This window comes from Mytilus californianus, unplaced genomic scaffold, assembly GCF_021869535.1.
Source record: "Mytilus californianus isolate M0D057914Y unplaced genomic scaffold, xbMytCali1.0.p SCAF_4, whole genome shotgun sequence".
Taxonomy (NCBI): domain Eukaryota; kingdom Metazoa; phylum Mollusca; class Bivalvia; order Mytilida; family Mytilidae; genus Mytilus; species Mytilus californianus.
Window position 1 is genome coordinate 10,456,163 of NW_026262690.1, and position 20,128 is coordinate 10,476,290.

A 20,128-nucleotide genomic window follows, 5' to 3' on the forward strand; every position below is an offset into this window, starting at 1 on the left:
TATCCTCGAACAACTGGATGTTTACGTAGTTGTCCAAGTCTAGCATTTTGCTTATTTTCGGTTGAGCATATTCTCTTGATTCGCAATGCCTGACTGAATGGGATACCCCGGGAGCAGTGTTTAGGATGGCAACTTTTAGGAGAAAGAAATTGATGTTTGTCCGTTTTTTTCGTATGAAGATCCGTTATTATGGTTCCGTTCTGGATGTAACTCGTAGTATCAAGGAAGTTTATTTTCTCCATAGATGTTTCGTGTGTAAATTTAATTGAGTTGTGGAAAGAGTTACAGTGTTGTAGAAATTTATTCAGATGGTCTTGTGAATCTGTCCATTTAAAATCAATATCGTCAATAAAACGAAACCATGATAATGGCTGGTATAGAGCACTGGCCAAGAGGCGTTTTTCAAGTTGGCCCATAAATATGTTGGTATATGACGGGGCCATTTTTGTGCCAATACTAGTGCCGTCTATCTGGAGATAGTGTTTGTCATTGAAAGAGAAGTTGTTGTTCTCCAGCACTAGTTTCAGAAGTGTAACAAGGCACTCAGTTGGAGGATTTTTGTCGCTACGAGTGTTCCATACCTCTTCACACGCTGCTATTACTTTGTCTTGCGGAATGTTGGTATATAAAGAAGACACTTCCATGGATGCGAGTATAGTATTGTCAGGTAGAGGATTAAGGCTTTCCATTTTCTTTAAATAATCTGTAGTATCCTGAATGTTAGAGGGTAGTTCTTTAACATGAGGTCTTAAGTGATGGTCTACAAATTCTGATATCTTTTCAGTTAGGTGACTATTCGCTGAAACAATAGGTCTACCTGGATTGCCAGTTTTGTGTATTTTAGGCAACATATAGAATCTTTTAGCCTTTGCTTCGTTCTCAAGAGGTCGAAGATAGTCAAAGGTGTCATTATCGATATGCTTTTGGTCGCACATCTCTTGAAGGATAGTGTTGATCTTTCGAATGGTAGTCTGTGTTGGATCTGTGGTTAATTGCTTGTAGAAATAGGAGTTTGACAGTTGACCATTCCCCTCTGCTATGTAATCTGTTTTATTCATGACAACCACAGCGCCCTCTTTGTCGGCAGGTTTTATTACAATATCCTTTTGTTCTTTTAACGCTTTCAAAGCGATGCTTTCTGACTTGGATAAATTATAATTTCTTTTGTTTGTTATACAGGACTTTATATCAGACCTCACGTAGTTAATAAATGACTCCAAGTTTTCGTTTTTACTTTTTGGTGGTTTCCATGAGCTTTTCATTCTAAAATTCATTTATAACCTTTACCACTTATACAAAAAACAATCATTCTAATTAAACATACATTTTATTACACCAACTTGCATTTATATTTTCAGGACTAGAATATACATTTTTACTTTGTGGCATTACTTTGGCTACAGAGTATTCTATAATATTTTGTTGATGCGCCAGGGTGACTACCGATTACCTATACACAATGGCTATCAGCTAACCTATGTTGACATAGTGTCATAAAAACCCCTGGTAGTTAAACACGGTTACACCACCACCTACCATGGCGAGTGACCGGGGAAAACACTCGTATTACCAATGCTCCAGTTATTATTGCCCCACCTGTTTGCAGGTGTAGGCCTCCCCTTTAAAAGATGAGGTGGAGGAGGTCCCAGAGTTACCCATCTGTAAACCCCACCGTTACCACTAAACACATTTTCCAAACCTGCAAATTGTAGAACTTGTGAGGCCCAGAGTAAGGGCCGAGTGAAATAATCCCCCAATCACTACCAGTCTCCCTGGACCGCCATATGAGAGCCCAAGTCAGCTACCAAATCTGACTTGGGTTCTCACCTCCACAAAATTTTCATTATTAAAGCATTGGAAAAGTTGATTTAGTTGTGCGTAGAAAAGACTCAACCCCCCCCCCCCCCCCCTTTGTATATCATTTAAGAATACCTGATTTCCAGTTTGTGATAAATGAGTTCCATCTGTTCTGTATAAAGACACTTCATTTGTCCTAATATTCTCATGTAAAATAGCTTTTCCCCCATTTTCTATTAGAAAGTTTTTGACCACTGAATTCACTCTTTTTCTCTTCTGTTCGATTATTGGACCCGCATTTAAGGGTGCAAAATGCCAGGATCTGCGCTGTAGCATTGAAGACCATATTATAATAACATTTTTGAATTTTTGAATAAAGCCTGGTAACGTAAGATAGAACATTTTGCATTTTCAATTAAACCCTTCCCTGTCAATTCTAAATCTGTCAAATCATTAGCTCCACAGTGAATAATAATAAAATTAGGAGACGGTAAAGATTTTCTTTTTGCATCCAGTAGGGAGTCCAAATCTTTAAACTGTAAACCAGGTTGCCCAATCCAGTATGCTGAGACTCCTTTGGACTCCAGTCCAAGGTTAGTCCTACCATATTATTTCTTTGCCTCTACATTGGCCCAATGAACAAGGAATACTTCCAACAATCCATAAAATCTTGGGACCTGTGAAAACTTGTAGCATGTTAGCCTTTTGTAACTAGAAAAATTGCAACCTAATATAGCGAGAATAAGCATGCGATTTCCATCTGCCTAATTTCATAATTACCTCCTCTGAGACCCCCTGCCTGGCCAGTTCAGTGGCTCCCCCAATTCTAAAACTATGTGACCTAAAATGACATTTACTGATATGAAGAAAATGTAAAGCCTTTTCCAGTATACTGCTGAATTGGTATCAAGTTAAAGGCATACCATTATAATGTATAAACAAATCTTCATTGTTACAGCTAGGTCGTACCTTTAAGAAGTCGTTAATGAGTCGTAGCGGACAGTAGTTTTTTCTGTTCCCAGGTATCAATAAAGTAACGGACTTTCCCTTTTGGTCAGTTTTTGACCACCTTACTCTTAGCTCCAGGACTTTTTTCTTAACTAAAATATCAGCAATTGTTAAGTTGGAGCCATTTATAACAGACTTAGTTTTTGAAGTAGTGATTTCCCCTACCCTTAGCAAACCAAAGAAGGCAACTGAAAAAACTGCTGAAAATAAAGCAGCTTCATATTTATTCTTACAGACTTTATCTAAACAACGTCTCATGTCTGATAACAATTGCACTGTAATTGGTGCCCTAACGTCATTACGTTTCCCTCCTTGAATTCCTTTTATTCCTTCTAATGCCTTGCCAATTATAAAGAATTTTGTAGTATCCTGTATGCCTTGTATTTTATGATTATATGAAAGTCCTGATATATAAGATGATATGGTACCCCCAGAAAGACCTTGTACTGAAAAAAAGCTATAAGATTTAGCAAATCATTGACTGGCACTGGCCAATGCTGTTTCAATTTGTAAGATGATCTAAAATTACAAAGTTTTGACAGAGCCAAATTGTATGATTTTTGTGTATTTTTGGACACACCTTGATTGACAATATAATCCGCCACCTGACTTAAATGTTCCAGATCTGTGTTGGAATTTTGGTTGGCCACTGGTCTGCTTCTGGAGCTAGGCTTCTGAATTTCCCCCACTGAGAACGAGAAAGACAATCAGCAATTGGGTTTTGTTTTGAAGGGATATAAATTGCCTTAACTGACGTATTGTTTTTTAAATTCATTAAAACCATTTGTCTTACTAAAGTCATAACTCTACTTGATTTGCTAGTTTTCATATTAATAATTTGAACAACCGCCTGAATATCAACATGAAAAATAACTTTTTTGTTAACAAAATATGATTCCCAGGACATAAGTGCTGCTACAACTGGAAACAACTCTAGCAATGTCATATCTCTGGTGATTCCAGTTTCAACCCAATGTTTTGGCCATATGCCTTGGGTCCACTGACCTGCAAAATAGATCCCATACCCACCTTTGGACTTCCCTGCACTATCCGTAAACAACTCTAATTTTTCGTTTGAAACCCATACATTGTCGGTTATTACAGTGACACCATTGTATTGTTTTAAAAAGTCTAACCAAACTTCTAAATCTGCTTTCATCTGCTTGTTTACTCGAATTTTGTAATTTGAATTTCTTATCCCCATTGTTGAATTTATGAGTCTGCGGCAGAAGGTGCGGCCTGGAGCAACCATCTTGCAAGCACAATTCAGGAGCCCAAGAAGAGATTGCATGTCTTTAAGAGTTATTTCAGAAGTGTCTAAGGTATCTCTGATTTTTTGTTAGAGTTTGACAAGTTTTTCATTTGGAAGCCGCATGATTAAATTTTGCGTATCAAATTCTATACCCAAAAAAGTTAGTAATATAGTAGGCAAAGTAGTCTTGTCAATAGCAAGAGGAATACCTATTTTATCGCATACCTCTTGGAATATCTTCAAAGTATTGCCAACTTTTGATGTTTGGCTCGACTCGACAAAAAGAAAATCATCTAAATAATGGAGGATATTATCATTTCCACTTTTTTGCTGTATTATCCAATGCAAAGCTTTTGCAAATTTCTCGGGGCAATTGGCAATAAGCGAAAAGCCGCCTTTACATCACACTGACTTAAACGGGCAAATGTTTTGTGTCTATTAATCAAACATGCTGCTTCGTCCACTGAACTGTACTGCACTGAACAATGATCTTTATCAATAAAATCATTTATTGAATTATTCTCAGGATAGGATAAATGTTGAATAAGTCTAAAATCTCCATCCTTTTTTTGGCACTAGCCCCATTGGTGATACCTGAAGTGTGGGAAAAGGAGGGTATCTGAAAGGACCAGCAATGCGACCAAGTTTAACTTCCTTCATTGATTTTTCTTTAAAAATGTTGGGTAGCTGTATTGCACTTTTTAAATTGAAACTCTACCTTGGTTCCCTCGAGCCAAAATATTTTAATGAAAAACCATATTTGAAACCAGATATAATTTCATGTGCTAAATTGTTATGTGGGTAAAATTCTAAATAATTTTCCAAGGCAAATACTTTAACAGGAGTATTTCCTAATGAATAAAAATTAATACTTTTTGTTACTTCTTCCTTGGGCCCGGTTATTACATTGGGCCTTTCTGTGTTTGCCACTGCATATTTCACTTACATGTTTAAACCTACAACGAGGGAAGTAGGGACAGTCATTACCATTATTATAGTATTTACATGACATATTTGCACTACCACTAGTTACCTGTGATTGCTGATGTGTTCTCGTGTAAGTGTTTGAAAGTGTAGCTGCATTTGAGTAATATGACCACGATTTTGTGTATTTGTTCTATAACCCTGTGATTGCACTGACACATTGTTTTGTACTGTGGGAGATGTGATGTGTAATTATGATGTTGTCATTGTATCCTCGAACAACTAGATGTTTTCTTTCTAAATTTTGGGATGGGCGTGACTTCTTCATTGTCCTCATCAGTATCTGAATCTGTTACTAGTATTATCAGGTAGAGGATTTTTCAAAAAAAAAAAAAAAAAAAAAAAATTGAACAATCCAAACATAGGGAAAAACAAAGGAATAAATTTCAAAGAGATAAAATTCACAGTATCTGAATGTGGAATATGTCCTCAGTGTCTGAATCTGTTATTGTCAGGTAGAGGATTTAAAAAAAAAAAAAAATTGAACAATAGAGATTATCAAAATTTTATATTTTCAATAATCTGGTTTAATTCAATCAAATATTTGTGTGGGTGTGCGGGTGTTGCAGCCTTTAGCTCATTGCCATATATGGCATGGCCATAGATGGCGCTCTCACGTGGAATTTGAATTTTGGAATTTCCGTATCAGGCACTTGTTAATTTGCTGTCGACAACAAAGCAGGTGCTGCAGAAAATAGCTTAATTATCTAAAAACTAAAAGATGCCAAACAAAAGAAATGCCAGGGGATCGCCATCAAGGGCCATTGGAAAGAAGAGGAAGACGACCAGCAGCAATTGATTTCACCCCGACACAAGAGGCTAGCATTCATGACACAGTGGGGGAACACGTGCCTTTTAAAATTAAGGAAAAGATTTAGGAGGGAAAGTTTATTGAGCTACATTATCTTTCGAGAACGCAAAAAGAAATGGGGGAAGTTGACGAGGGCGATTTGAAATTAAAAAGGGGGAACATTTGCATTGAAGAAAGATCGTCGGGTGTTTATTTGTCCATAAATGAATGGACTTCAGCATTCATGGTTTTAATGAGTGTTTACATTGAGAAATACAGTACTCGGGCACAGGAATTGTTAAAATATATGCGTGATATAAGATTAACGGCAACGAGGTCAGAAAACTGGGCCACCTATGACGAGCAATTTAGGCTAAAATAGAAAAGAATCCAAATTTATCTTGGGGAAACATACACTTTGAATATTGGCTATTACAGACATTGATACAGCTTTCGAAAGAGCAAACAACACTAGTCGCCATGAACTTCTGGAGTACAAGAATAAAAATAAAGAAGTCAACAGAACACCTCTTGTACTCACTTACCATCCTGATTTTAAAAATGTGTCATCCAGTTATTTGATTTAGAACATGTGTCATCCAACTCTTTCAATCATTCAATTAAATTAACACACGAAACATCTATGGAGAAAATAAACTTCCTTGATACTACGAGTTACATCCAGAACGGAACCATAATAACGGACCTTCATACGAAAAAAACGGACACACATCACTTTCTTTCTCCTAAAAGTTGCCATCCTAAACACTGCTCCCGAGGTATCCCATTCAGTCAGGCATTGCGAATCAAGATAATATGCTCAACCGAAAATAAGCAAAATGCTAGACTTGGACAACTACGTAAACATCTAGTTGTTCGAGGATACAATAACAACATCATTGATACAGCTTTCGAAAGAGCAAACAACACTAGTCGCTATGAACTTCTGGAGTACAAGGATAAAAATAAAGGAGTCAATAGAACACCACTTGTACTCACTTACCATCCTGATTTTAAAAATGTGTCATCCATTGTTCAAAAGCATTGGAAAATTGTAGAAAATGACCCCAATTTAAAAAAAAATATTTTCCTCACCACCAGTTATGGCCTTCAGAAGACCTAAAACATACTTGACAAATTAGTGACAGCTGTATTAACAAAGCAACCTACTCCACCTCCCGGTTGCTACAAACAATGTGGCAGAAGGAATTGCTTATGTTGTAAAGCTGCCAATACAAGCAGTTCTTTCATCAGCTCCTTGATCAAAGTTATACCATCTACTCAAATTCCAACTGTAAAACGGAGAACTCAATTTATGTACTAACATGTAACACTTGTGGCATTCAGTATGTGGGAGAAACAATGGATACTTTAATATTCGGCTTAATAACCATCGTTCATGGTATAAAACCAACAAAAACTGTCCTCTCACAAGACATCTTCGCTCAAAGAAACATCCTTTTGATAAAGTTACTTTCCAAATCATAGAAGTCAACACCGAGTGGGACACCACGGCGAGAAGGAGAAGAGAAAACTTTTGGATCCACCAGCTCCACACTTTAGAACCTGATGATCTTAATGAAAAAGACGAGAAAAGATACAAGAAAGATAAAGAATAATTTAGTATACAGCATCGTCCTTTTTATCCTGTGATATTGGCCAATGGACGTTGCAAACTTCAACCACCAATTTTGGTAATAATCTTGAACTTCATCCAAATTTCTTTATTAGACAGCTAAATTTATGTACAATGAGCTGCAAAAGATTCTTATCTACATCCGATTTCACCTGGATAGATGCACGCTTGATGCAGCTAGTTTGTCTAGCGAAATATTGCGTTTATTTTTTATCGCGTTGTAAATATTTTAAACATTCTAATATTTACATACTCAATAGTGTGTTAAAATTACATTGTTAGGCAATTTATATTTCCATATATATATATATATATATGTGACATGAGTTAAATCAGTACTTGTAGAGATTAGCCGATTACTGATACTGATTTAAGGCTAACCATACACCTCTGCAAGACTAAGCTTTTGTTTTCTTATATTTTAAACGGTAACAGATATAAAACATAATTTTATGTTTATTATATCAAAGATAGACAGATGCATGCATATACAAAATTTCAAGCTCTAAATCGCACTGAGTCTAATATTTGTGAAAAAATTCAACCATTTATGAAATAAATCAAGATTTATTTAAAGTCGGGTATACATATAACAATACTGACACAAAATAGTTCCCTGAATTGAGACAGGCTCGTGGAAACGTTTCAAGGAAAAACTAGTTTGTGAGATCTCAAACAATCCACAATTTTATTCTGGATCAGTAAATTAACATTAAACACACAAACTAAAAACACAAATTACCTATTTTTCCGATCTTTAAAGTGCCATATTCTTTTTTCATGTGTTTATGTTTTACAACACCCAACGTCTACGACGCTAGGTTAAGGCACATTGAAGGAAAATCCATTTATTTTTACCATAATTATATCTGCTAAAAAACGCTCTTTTTATCACCTATATCTTTTGTTATAGTGTATGCCAATGTTTTTATTTTCAAAAACCATTCATGTGAACCGCTTTATTACATTGTCAGGTCTTGCAGTAAAGTGAAAGTAGTCACGTGACCACAAATTTAAAAACAACATCAGCGATAACAAAAGTTAGAAGTGCAGGTTGAAGATAACCACATACAAATGTCAACCAAGGAATTCTAGACCCTGCTAGGTTCACTTTATATGAAAACTGCTGATACAAGTTGAATATTTACCTTTAAGTGAAATTTGATTCATTTTCATGAGTAAAATGGCAGAACATGGCACAAAAATATCATATGGCAAAATAAAAGGTACTTTATTTAAATCATTTGCACCACGTGACTTTGTCCCTTTTGATCAAATTACTTTCCTTAGCTTAAGATTGAAAATATAATTTATTATAGATTTGCGGATAATCCAGTCCTTTTCCGTGTTGTATCTTAAACTAATGTATCTTTAAAAACTTCCTTTGGCGGATATTTACAAAAATGCTGTGCAATTCTAAGGAAAAATGCTTAAAATTTGACTTTTTACGAAATGGGAAGGTTGAAATCATCATGTTTTTAAAAGAATTTGGCCGAAAACTTAAGAAAGCAGGTAAGTTAAAAGTTATTTAACTTTAAAATTCAACCTACAAGGTGTTTCCCTATATGCGAACAAATCATGAACAATATCTTCTGGCATGTGTATTTCTGTTTTGAATCTTGCTATTTTACGATTTTACGTCATTTTATTTGATCTTACATAGCAATTACACAATGGTTACGCTTCCGATTTTTAAACTAAAAAGGCCGAAAGATTTCAGAGTAGACAATGTCCATTTGTACACGGACAGAAGCCTAAAAACATGTACAATTCACCTATATGCGAACAAATTGTTCATTCGACATAGGTATTTGCATAATGGCATTTTTATTAAAAGGGCTTATACAATCCTATTGTAATGGCTGCCGTCATGATAAGGCAAAATGGCCGCTATGCAAATTAGCAAATTACCCCAAATTTTGCCATATGCCCTCCCGATGGCCCCAGAAAAACGATCGACAACTATTTGGATTTGTAACAGCACTTTTTATAAACTGCAACATCTGCAGTATCTATACATGTCTGAAATCAAGAAGTACTCATTGATCTTCAACCTGTACTTTTCGTATAAAAAGTAGTTGTTGAATTGTTTCGAGTTTCAGAGATAAAAAACAAAAGCACAAAAGACGAGGAAAAGCAAAGACGGAGTAAGACAGGTCAACAACCCGGAAACAGCGAAGTTGGGAGGCGTCAAACTTCAATTGTTAAAATATTTTTATAATTATTATAACCATCGATAAAACATTCGTTTTTTTTCTTGATAATGTGCAATTAATTCCTATAAAAATAAAAATAAAAATAAAATATTTTAAGATATGCTTTAGTTTTCCGTTTTCTTGGGGGATTCCATTTCATATACGAGGTCGTACAGGTTAAATGGCACCGATAAAAATTACCGAGAACTGTTTCTCAAGCATATTGAAGATAGAAGAAAGCATGTGATGCGACTTGCACCAGGAAAAAAAAAACTACCATCATCTCCTACCGAATTTTATTTTTATCGAACCTATCATGTATTCTTGTGGCAGTAATTTCCACCAGCATTTTATTACCAGCTTTTATTGAAAACATTCCAGAAATATTGGGAGGTATCCCTTGAACATCGAAAGAATATTTCCCGCTCATCTCGACAGAAGCACCATACAGTAACTTTCTTTAATTGTCATCAAGAGGATTATGCCCTTTTTGCACAAATGTCTATACTAACTTACATTTTTTTTCAATCAAAAAGCAATGGAGTACATCAGTTCAACAGATGCGGATCATTTACTATGACAAAGAAGGGGGGAAACAATATCACCAAAGCAATGTTTTACATTTAAATACGTATATCCGAACACCAATACAAGTTACAACAGCACTCAATTTGTTGGAAGAGATTTCTGTTTCCTTTTGAGCAACCGTTTACCAAATGCAGTCCAATGCAGTCGTCTAAAACCAGGCTATTTTGCAGTCGTTACTGTAAATTTACATAGCAGTTTCAGAGACCAAGGTCATGCTTTTTGGAATTCATAATTTTCAATTTGTTTCCAAGAGCAAAAATATCTAGATTGCTTATTTCCTTTACTGAAGCAGATTGCAAGTTGGCAAATACTAAATTCTCTGTACCACTTAAACAAAGGGGTGACTTTTAAAGTTTTAGGAACAATCAAATTTAACAAATTGTCTATTGTTATACAGTATGGATACACGGAGCTGAAATAATAATTAACAAAACACCATTTAAGTTTAATACATTTTTTTTAAACATGAAAATGCATACTTTATGATGAAGATAAAATACATTGTATATACATCTTCATGGATAAAAATACTTAGGTAAAGTATAACGGGTGCTTTGGTGTAAACATCAAAAAGACAGCAACCAAATATAACATACATCAATGAGGCAGCAACCTAACTACAAAAAACATTAATTAAAACTGCAACCAAACTACATAAAACATTAATGAGACAGCAACCCAACTATAAAATAAATCAACGAAACAGCAACCCAACAACATTATACATTTACGAAACAGCAACCCAGCTATAAAATACATCAATAAGACTGCAATTCAGTTATAAAATACATCAACGAGGCAGCAACCCAACTACTAAATTACATCAATAAGACAGAAACACAACTATAAAATACATTATTCCAACTATAAAATACACCAATGAGTCAGCTACCCAATAATACAGTATTAAGACAGTGGTCCAACTACAATATAAAACAACAAGACAGCAACCCAACTACAAAATATAACCAAATGACATCTAGAAGGCAATATAATGTAGTCTTATATAACAGTGTATACAATGGTTGTCTCATTGCCAATCACACCACATCTCCTTATTTTGAACAGTATTAATCATGTTAATTAAGTGATTGACTGTTTATTGGTGTTTTAACAACTACTAACAAGGTTTCTTACTTGGGTCCGGAACATCTAATTCTTCTCTTTTAAATCTAAACCCTTTTTTAATCTCTTTCAGTATATTACCAAGACGCACATACACAAATGTATAAGAAAATACAATAAAAAGAAGTGCAACAAAGCACCCTACTCTCTAATGACACCAAATATAATAAAAATACCATTATATGAATAGCAAGCTAAAAAGTACATCATGAAATTATTTAACGTGTTGTTTCAATTTTTTATACGTACATGTAGCTGTAAATAAACCACAAAATGAACATCTTTAATCTTGTTAAAGTTATAACAATTATGCCCCTTTCCTTTTTTGTTTTGTTTTCAATTTCTTTTCAAATATTAATGATTGATATTACTCTTAATGTAATATTTCCTGTTTGTTTGTTGCTGACTATTTGCAAGAAAATCACTTTAACATGAAAATAAAATACACATTTAAAAAGACAACTTGTTTATTGGTTTTTATAGATTGTTCTTTTATTGTACTGTTACACCAGGTAAGGCAATCTTAATTTCACTAAAAATATAAGATTGCAAAGGATCAGGAGGGCCAAAAAAATTTGAAAAAACAACATACGCTGGAAAATTGCAAGCTTTGCAATACTGTCCACATTGAGAACTTATCCCTCCATAAGTCTGCTGCGCCTACGGTTACTTAATTGACAGCACTTTAAACAGCAAAGGGACTGAAGGCTATACAGACTATGGTTAAAATAGTTCAACCAATGATGGAGAAAAATATAAAAATCAAATTTGAAAACCCAATCAGAGTTTATATATCCCCGTTGAAAACACCAGAGCAGAAAAGAAAGGAATTTGAAAGAAACTTGAAAGAAACTAAACAAAAATGGACGATGCTTTTACTGACGCTGCTGGAGAGGACATTCATGTATTTCTTGCCTCCGGAATATCCTTTAATCAATATACCAGTTTGAGTCCAAAAAAAAAACGCCAGTAAAAGAGTCCTGTCTCGGTTAGAAAAAGAAAAATCAGGTTACAAACCAAAGAAACATCATGGTACATTTGACAACTATAAATTCAACTAAGAATCATTCTTACAAGAAATTCAACAAAATCCCGCAGGTAGCTCAATTAATTGGTCACTGTTAGCTAGGAAGTATGAAGTTAAAACTAAGAAAGGAACAATCCCTTAAAATGCCGGTCAAGTTTTGAAAGAGTATGCTAAAACCAAGAATCTTAATTTCACTAAAAATATAAGATTGCAAAGGATCAGGAGGGCAAAAAAATAAAAAATACAAAAGAACATTAAAATTTCCCTACCAACAAAGAGACCAGCTAAGAAACTAAAGATAGATATCAAGAGAAAGGTTTCTTCAGGGGAATTGTATATTAGAGAATCAGTTGCCCCTAAATCAATTATTATAACTAAAATAAAAGATGCCGGTTCTCTTAATCAGGAGAAAGAACAAATATATGGTAGAAAAATTCCAATGCAACATATTAGAAAATCCACTTTACACCATCAAATTCAATCTGGAACTCTACGCTTCTTCACTGATGAGGAATACAACAACATATCTGACCAAGAGCTGAAAGCCCGATTCTTGAGAATCCAGGAGAGTCTACCTGAAAATAGAGAAAATTACATACGTTTCCTTAAATCTGTGGAACGTACAAGAAGTATTAAACTATGGCATGACCACAGTGATATCAGGGATTCAGAGAATACCGACTTTGATGTAAAATGGTACTTCTCACTTCATTCTTGTTTGCAGTTTTTATAATCAGGTATTTAGTTATACCATTAGATTAATGATATATGCGGCATATGCAGTTATAAATAAATGATAAGCAGCCGCATGGCGCAATTTTTGCTAGTAAAAAACATATTAAGTCTCTTATTGTGAAGCTTAATCGGAGTTGCCAGGTTATAAAAAGGGTCGCACTTTTCTTAGGCGTCTGCTAAACCTCAAACATTCATTGAAAGGAAGCCAATATTAATTTATATTGTCAGAAGATTTTCAAAAAGGTTGGTGGATTCAATTTATACATGCATTTAATTGAATAGTGAATTTTACAAACAACAAACCAATAATCAACATTCAAACAGATGCGTGCAATTTTGGTGGAGGTGCTTTCTTTAACAGTGATTCGTTTAATTTTAATTGGAAAATTGACTTGCCAGCAGTTGCAGATTATCATATCAACATTTACTCTTATTTTGGCCCTTTTTCATTGGCAACAGCTACGAGACAAAAATGTCATGGTATTTACTGATAATGTGACAGCAAGTTCTATAATAAACAGCTACGAGACAAACATGTCATGGTATTTACTGATAATATGACAGCACGTTCTATAATAAACAGCTACGAGACAAACATGTCATGGTATTTACTGATAATGTGACAGCACGTTCTATAATAAACAGCTACGAGACAAACATGTCATGGTATTTACTGATAATGTGACAGCACGTTCTATAATAAACAGCTACGAGACAAACATGTCATGGTATTTACTGATAATGTGACAGCACGTTCTATAATAAACAGCTACGAGACAAACATGTCATGGTATTTACTGATAATGTGACAGCACGTTCTATAATAAACAGCTACGAGACAAACATGTCATGGTATTTACTGATAATGTGACAGCACGTTCTATAATAAACAGCTACGAGACAAACATGTCATGGTATTTACTGATAATGTTACAGCACGTTCTATAATAAACAGCTACGAGACAAACATGTCATGGTATTTACTGATAATATGACAGCACGTTCTATAAGAAACAGCTACGAGACAAACATGTCATGGTATTTACTGATAATATGACAGAACGTTCTATAAGAAACAGCTACGAGACAAACATGTCATGGTATTTACTGATAATATGACAGCACGTTCTATAAGAAACAGCTACGAGACAAACATGTCATGGTATTGACTGATAATATGACAGCACGTTCTATAATAAACAGCTACGAGACAAACATGTCATGGTATTGACTGATAATGTGACAGCACGTTCTATAGTAAACAGCTACGAGACAAACATGTCATGGTATTGACTGATAATATGACAGCACGTTCTATAATAAACAGCTACGAGACAAACATGTCATGGTATTTACTGATAATATGACAGAACGTTCTATAATAAACAGCTACGAGACAAACATGTCATGGTATTTACTGATAATATGACAGCACGTTCTATAATAAACAGCTACGAGACAAACATGTCATGGTATTTACTGATAATATGACAGCACGTTCTATAAGAAACAGCTACGAGACAAACATGTCATGGTATTGACTGATAATATGACAGCACGTTCTATAATAAACAGCTACGAGACAAACATGTCATGGTATTGACTGATAATGTGACAGCACGTTCTATAGTAAACAGCTACGAGACAAACATGTCATGGTATTGACTGATAATATGACAGCACGTTCTATAATAAACAGCTACGAGACAAACATGTCATGGTATTTACTGATAATATGACAGAACGTTCTATAATAAACAGCTACGAGACAAACATGTCATGGTATTTACTGATAATATGACAGCACGTTCTATAATAAACAGCTACGAGACAAACATGTCATGGTATTTACTGATAATATGACAGCACGTTCTATAATAAACAAATGCACATGCAAATCATCATATGTTATGAATTTACTGAGACAGTGTTTTCGGTTACAAGCAACTTTTAATTTCACCGTTCAAGCAATTTTTCTTCCTAGAAAATTTAATGTATTAGCAGACTGTGTTTCAAGAGTGCTTGGAAAAGGACAATTATCTAAGTTGTGGAGTTTGAGCTTTATATACGAGTGTGGTTTTATACCGTTTACTTTGAAGGAGCTTTGTTCTCATATGTAGCCTGCCTTTGTATTTTATACGTGGGGAAGAGCTTCGTGCAAGACTGTATAGTAGTTTTAGAAATACAAATCCTGTGGTTGGTCAGAAGGGACAAAACGTACATACAGGACTAAATTGAATTGTTTTCATTATTAGACTTGGCTTTAGTGCCCTTTTCGGCAGATAATGTGTGTTTATATATAGCATATTTAGTGGATGTAAAATCTTTTAAATATTGTACAGTTGTGAGTTATTTGAATATTATTTAGCATTTACATAAAGCAAGTGGACAAGAGGAGCCAATCTCTGGCAATTGGCAGATTCAGAAAGTTTTAAATGGAGTTCGTCGTTCTATAGGTGATGCACAGAAAGGTGCAGAATTAATGACACCTCGATTACTTTTAATAATAAAAGCTAATTTAGATTTAACTTCACAAAATGATATTTGTATTTGGTATGCTTGCTTAATGGAATTTTATGGATTATTACGTCCATGCAATTTTTTGCATTCCGGAAGAAAATTTGTAGAACATAGAGATATCCAAATTTGTGATGTTCACTACCATAGGAATGGCTATGTTATTGAGATTCAGTGGATGAAAACAGTACAATTTCGTGAACGAAAGTTAAATATTGTGTTACCCTCCATAGTGGTGCATCCATTGTGTCCAGCTTCAGCAATAAAGGAATTATTGCATTTTCATTTTAAATGTGATGCAAAAGAAGACGCGCCTTTATTGTGCAATTTATCATATCAAATGTTTATTACACGCATTAATAGCATATTAACTAGCAATGATGTCAAACAACATATAACAGGTCACTCTTTTCGACGGGCCGGTGCCACTTGGTGTTTGCGCATTGGTATGTCAGACAGTATGATAAAGGATATTGGAATGTGGAAAAGTGATGCATATTTACGGTACACCGAAGTGGACCTCAGCAGAAAATTTGACATTGTGCAATCTTTTTGTGCTAGCCTTCCACCTTGCTAACTTGGCATCTCTCTCTTTTTTGGTTGGCCTGGGGATTGTCTACCCTTCATTATACTGATTGCATTATTAATTGAATGTTCTTCTTATTAAAATTTGGCCCATTACATAGCATTATGTTTATTTGCCATGTATATATATTTTGCCAAACTTGGAATCAAAATATTATTATACATATCATGTGAACTAGCACCTTACAAATCTGACTCAGCTGGTCTTTTTAGTACTGAGCAAGAATCATAGTTATATCACATTGACAGGTTATGGTCCTCAATATACATTTAACTTGAAACTGGACGCTATACAGTGATCATCATCAATTCTCTTTTAAATTCTGAGAAAATTTTAAACAAAATCTGGCCTGAATTTGTACACTGGATTCTATGTAAATAACCTCAAAGTACTGAATCAAAGGTCTTAAAGTTAGGTCATATATTTGTTAACCGATTAGAAAGAATGTAGTTTTTTGAAATCAGGCAAGAACATCAAACAAAAATTTGATAACCTTCAGACAAACATTCCACTTTATAGTAATTGTTGGAAATTAAAAAAAAATATGCCAACTAATCATTGCTGATAATCATTCAGAAACTGTCAGGGTAACTAAGCACATGCTTAGAAAAGTGCTATTAAAGGAGCATTTTTGCAAGTTAAAATTAGTCTTGAATATGACAAATGCCCTTTAAAACAAGTCTCATTTTATGCTAGCCAAGTGAAAGGTAATGAATAGTGAATTTCAAAACACTGTAAACTGTAAAATTCTGATTTGTTCAAAAGTATAGTTTTCTCAATTGAATCATGTCAGGGCCTTTTATAGCCGACTATACGGTATTTGTTTTTCTCATTGTTGAAAGCCGTCAGTGGCCTATAATTGCTTACATCCACTTCATTTGAACTTTGGTAGATTATGAAGTTGTCTCATCTACAATCATACCACATCTCCTTATTTTTATATATCAATAAATTTACCACTAAAATAACAATCTTGCCTTCTCTGTCATTGTCATATAGAAAATCTGTATTCCATGGATATTTTTTTATCTTGATGCTGAACAAAATGATTGTACAAGATCAAAACATTTTTTTTAATTCATACAGTACTTAAATAGTATACATCCACACGTTTTCCCCCTAAAAGAAATTGTTCACAATGGACACAAATTTCCTATATCTACTCACGTTTAATTGTTATAATTATCATAATTCATATTGAAATGTGTGTTAGCTTAATTGTTTTTTTTCAGGACATTTAATTCATCAACATGATAAAAAAAAACTCATAAAAGATACCACGGTGAACTCACTGCTTGTCTTTATATAAACATTAGTTCAACGTCAAACAGTATTAAGTTTTCAAACAATCAGTTTTAAACAGTTTGCCCCTTCAAAATCCAGAAACATTCAGTTTTTAAAAGTTTTTTTTTTAAATCAAGAAAAAAACTACAGGTTCTGTGAACAAAGCTAATCTTCTTTCAAAATGAAAGCCCCCAAAATTGCACAACAAGAATCGAGAACTCAGAAGTCTCTGATTTGATTATCATTTGAACCCAAAATGTATTTGGACCTTCAAAAAACAAATTTGGAGACCTATGCATGATGGCATTCGTAAAATTATTCCACTCAAATATTGAACAAATGCAGGTTGTAAAGATGAAGAGTAAATGACCTATGTAGAAACTCGACTGGAGGACTCGGAAGATATAGACAAACCAATCAAACATGAGGGCTACGAAATACAGGACTTTTTAGCAGGATGGAACTGCAAGACAGTTTGAAGGTGGTCAAAAACGCGGGGGAAATTACCCGTGTCTTTGTGGTGTTCATGCTGAACAACATAACAATCTTCCCCATTGCTTCAGCTCAAGATTCGGATCACAGATGCAGGTTGGCCATTTAATTAAATTCCCTACACAAATTGAAAAAGAATTGTCTAAACCCCTAGCAAAACCCGAAAAAAGATGAAATCATGACAGAGTTATACTGTAGGAAAATTGATTTTGACTGTTCACTTAAACCATACCTTCAAGCTATTTTGACATCTACACTGCATGGTATTTGTAGGCAACCAGCATTGATGACCAACAGTCCAAACCTCACATCTCAGTATCTAAACATTGGAAATTATGAAATTCTTGGCTGTGACCCCCTACATGATTTGACGGATGTAATCAAAAATGTAATTACGGAGTTACCTTTTCATATCGCCGATTCATCCGTCCAAAAGCAGTTTTCCAATTTTTCGAACAGCACAATTGGTGACAAAAACCAGATCAAAGGATCAGATGCTCGTCTGTTTTTAGTTAAATTGGCCCAGTGTACATCAGATTTGCATGGTAATGGAGAAGTAGAGGACAACATCATGCAGCTGATAAATTCACTTGTAAAAATAATAAATATTTCATACATTCCAAGTGAATCAAGAATACCCAAGATGATTTTGCGACTTTACAATCAGGCCTTAATATTTGGTATGGTGTGCAGAAATATTATTGGAAAACCTTAATAATCTAGAAAATGACCTAGATCTTTGACCTTGACACCATTTTCTTTTTTGTGGACCAAAGACCTCAAATCATTACACCCTGGGTCTCTCTTATGGTTTACCAGTTACAATTACATGTTCACCTATTTTAAATACAGAAGGGGAAATAACTCTCATATGGAGTTTCCGGACCGCTTTGGTCAAAATTCTCCTAAAGAACCTGAGGATATAACGAGCAAATTGGTGAAATAATTTTGTCGTTATCTTTTACGGTTGCGAAGGAGATGCGCACACAAGAAAAACAGTGTTCGGGAAGATAACTCTAACAAGACAAAGTGTTTGGTTAAACAGGGTAAGTTTCAGAAGCGGAATAACTGTTCGATATCGCATGCAAAAAGTCTAAGCGACATCTTGCGAAACAACTGTACACCGCATAAAAAAATGTGGCGGAAGAAGAAAAAAATAATAATTAAAAACCAATTGTTCAGAGAACAATTTCAGGTCTTTCCACCCGAAAAAACAATATATTTTGATATGAAAATATAAAAATCCGGTTTTGAATGTCATTTCCAGTGTCAAATGATAGCTTATTGTACGCTGATTCCTAAAATATATGGTTTCTATACATTTCTGTTTGAAATTAGGGAGATAATTTGTTACTTCCGGTTTGAAAAATGTCACTTTCGGTTTTATTTGATAGTTTACTTGACACAAATTCCAAAAATGTATGATTCTATATACTTTTACATTAAATAAGTACAAAAATAGTTACTTTCGGTTTACACATGGTCACTTCCGGTTGGCTTTTTCAAGGTTATATGGCTTGCAACTTAATGCACAAAGTCCTATAACTTTATCATGTATACATATGAAGTTAAAACAAAGGTCAAAATCTAGAACGTCAAATTTACCTATGACCTTGACCTCAATTTCAAGGTCATCAAGCAAGGACCTCATATCAAAAGACCTTAGGTCTCTACTATGTATTGTTAATAAGTTATATAACAATACATCTTACTTTTAATATCAAGGGGAGAAAACCCCTAGTGAATGTTACTGCTTCGCTTCAAATAGAAATTTCCTATAGCGACAGATCACAACTAACAATTAAGGCCAAGCCAAATAAATACCTCGTTCGTCGGATCCTTCGCGTGTTGTGAAAGGTCGACGAGACTAAAGTACTTTTTTTAAAACACCGCGTCCATTTCGGAGCAGAGCGCGTCCGTCTTTAAATTTATGTAGCACAAATTTTTATCAGTTATGCGTTTGAAAGTAACGCCTTACAGACACGGAAATTGACATAAAAAACAATCTAGATCTAACATTCACAACGTTATTATGGCCAAATATTATGATATATATTGTAAACGTTAGACATGAGTGGAATATTTGTAAATACAGTGGTAACGCAGGCAAAA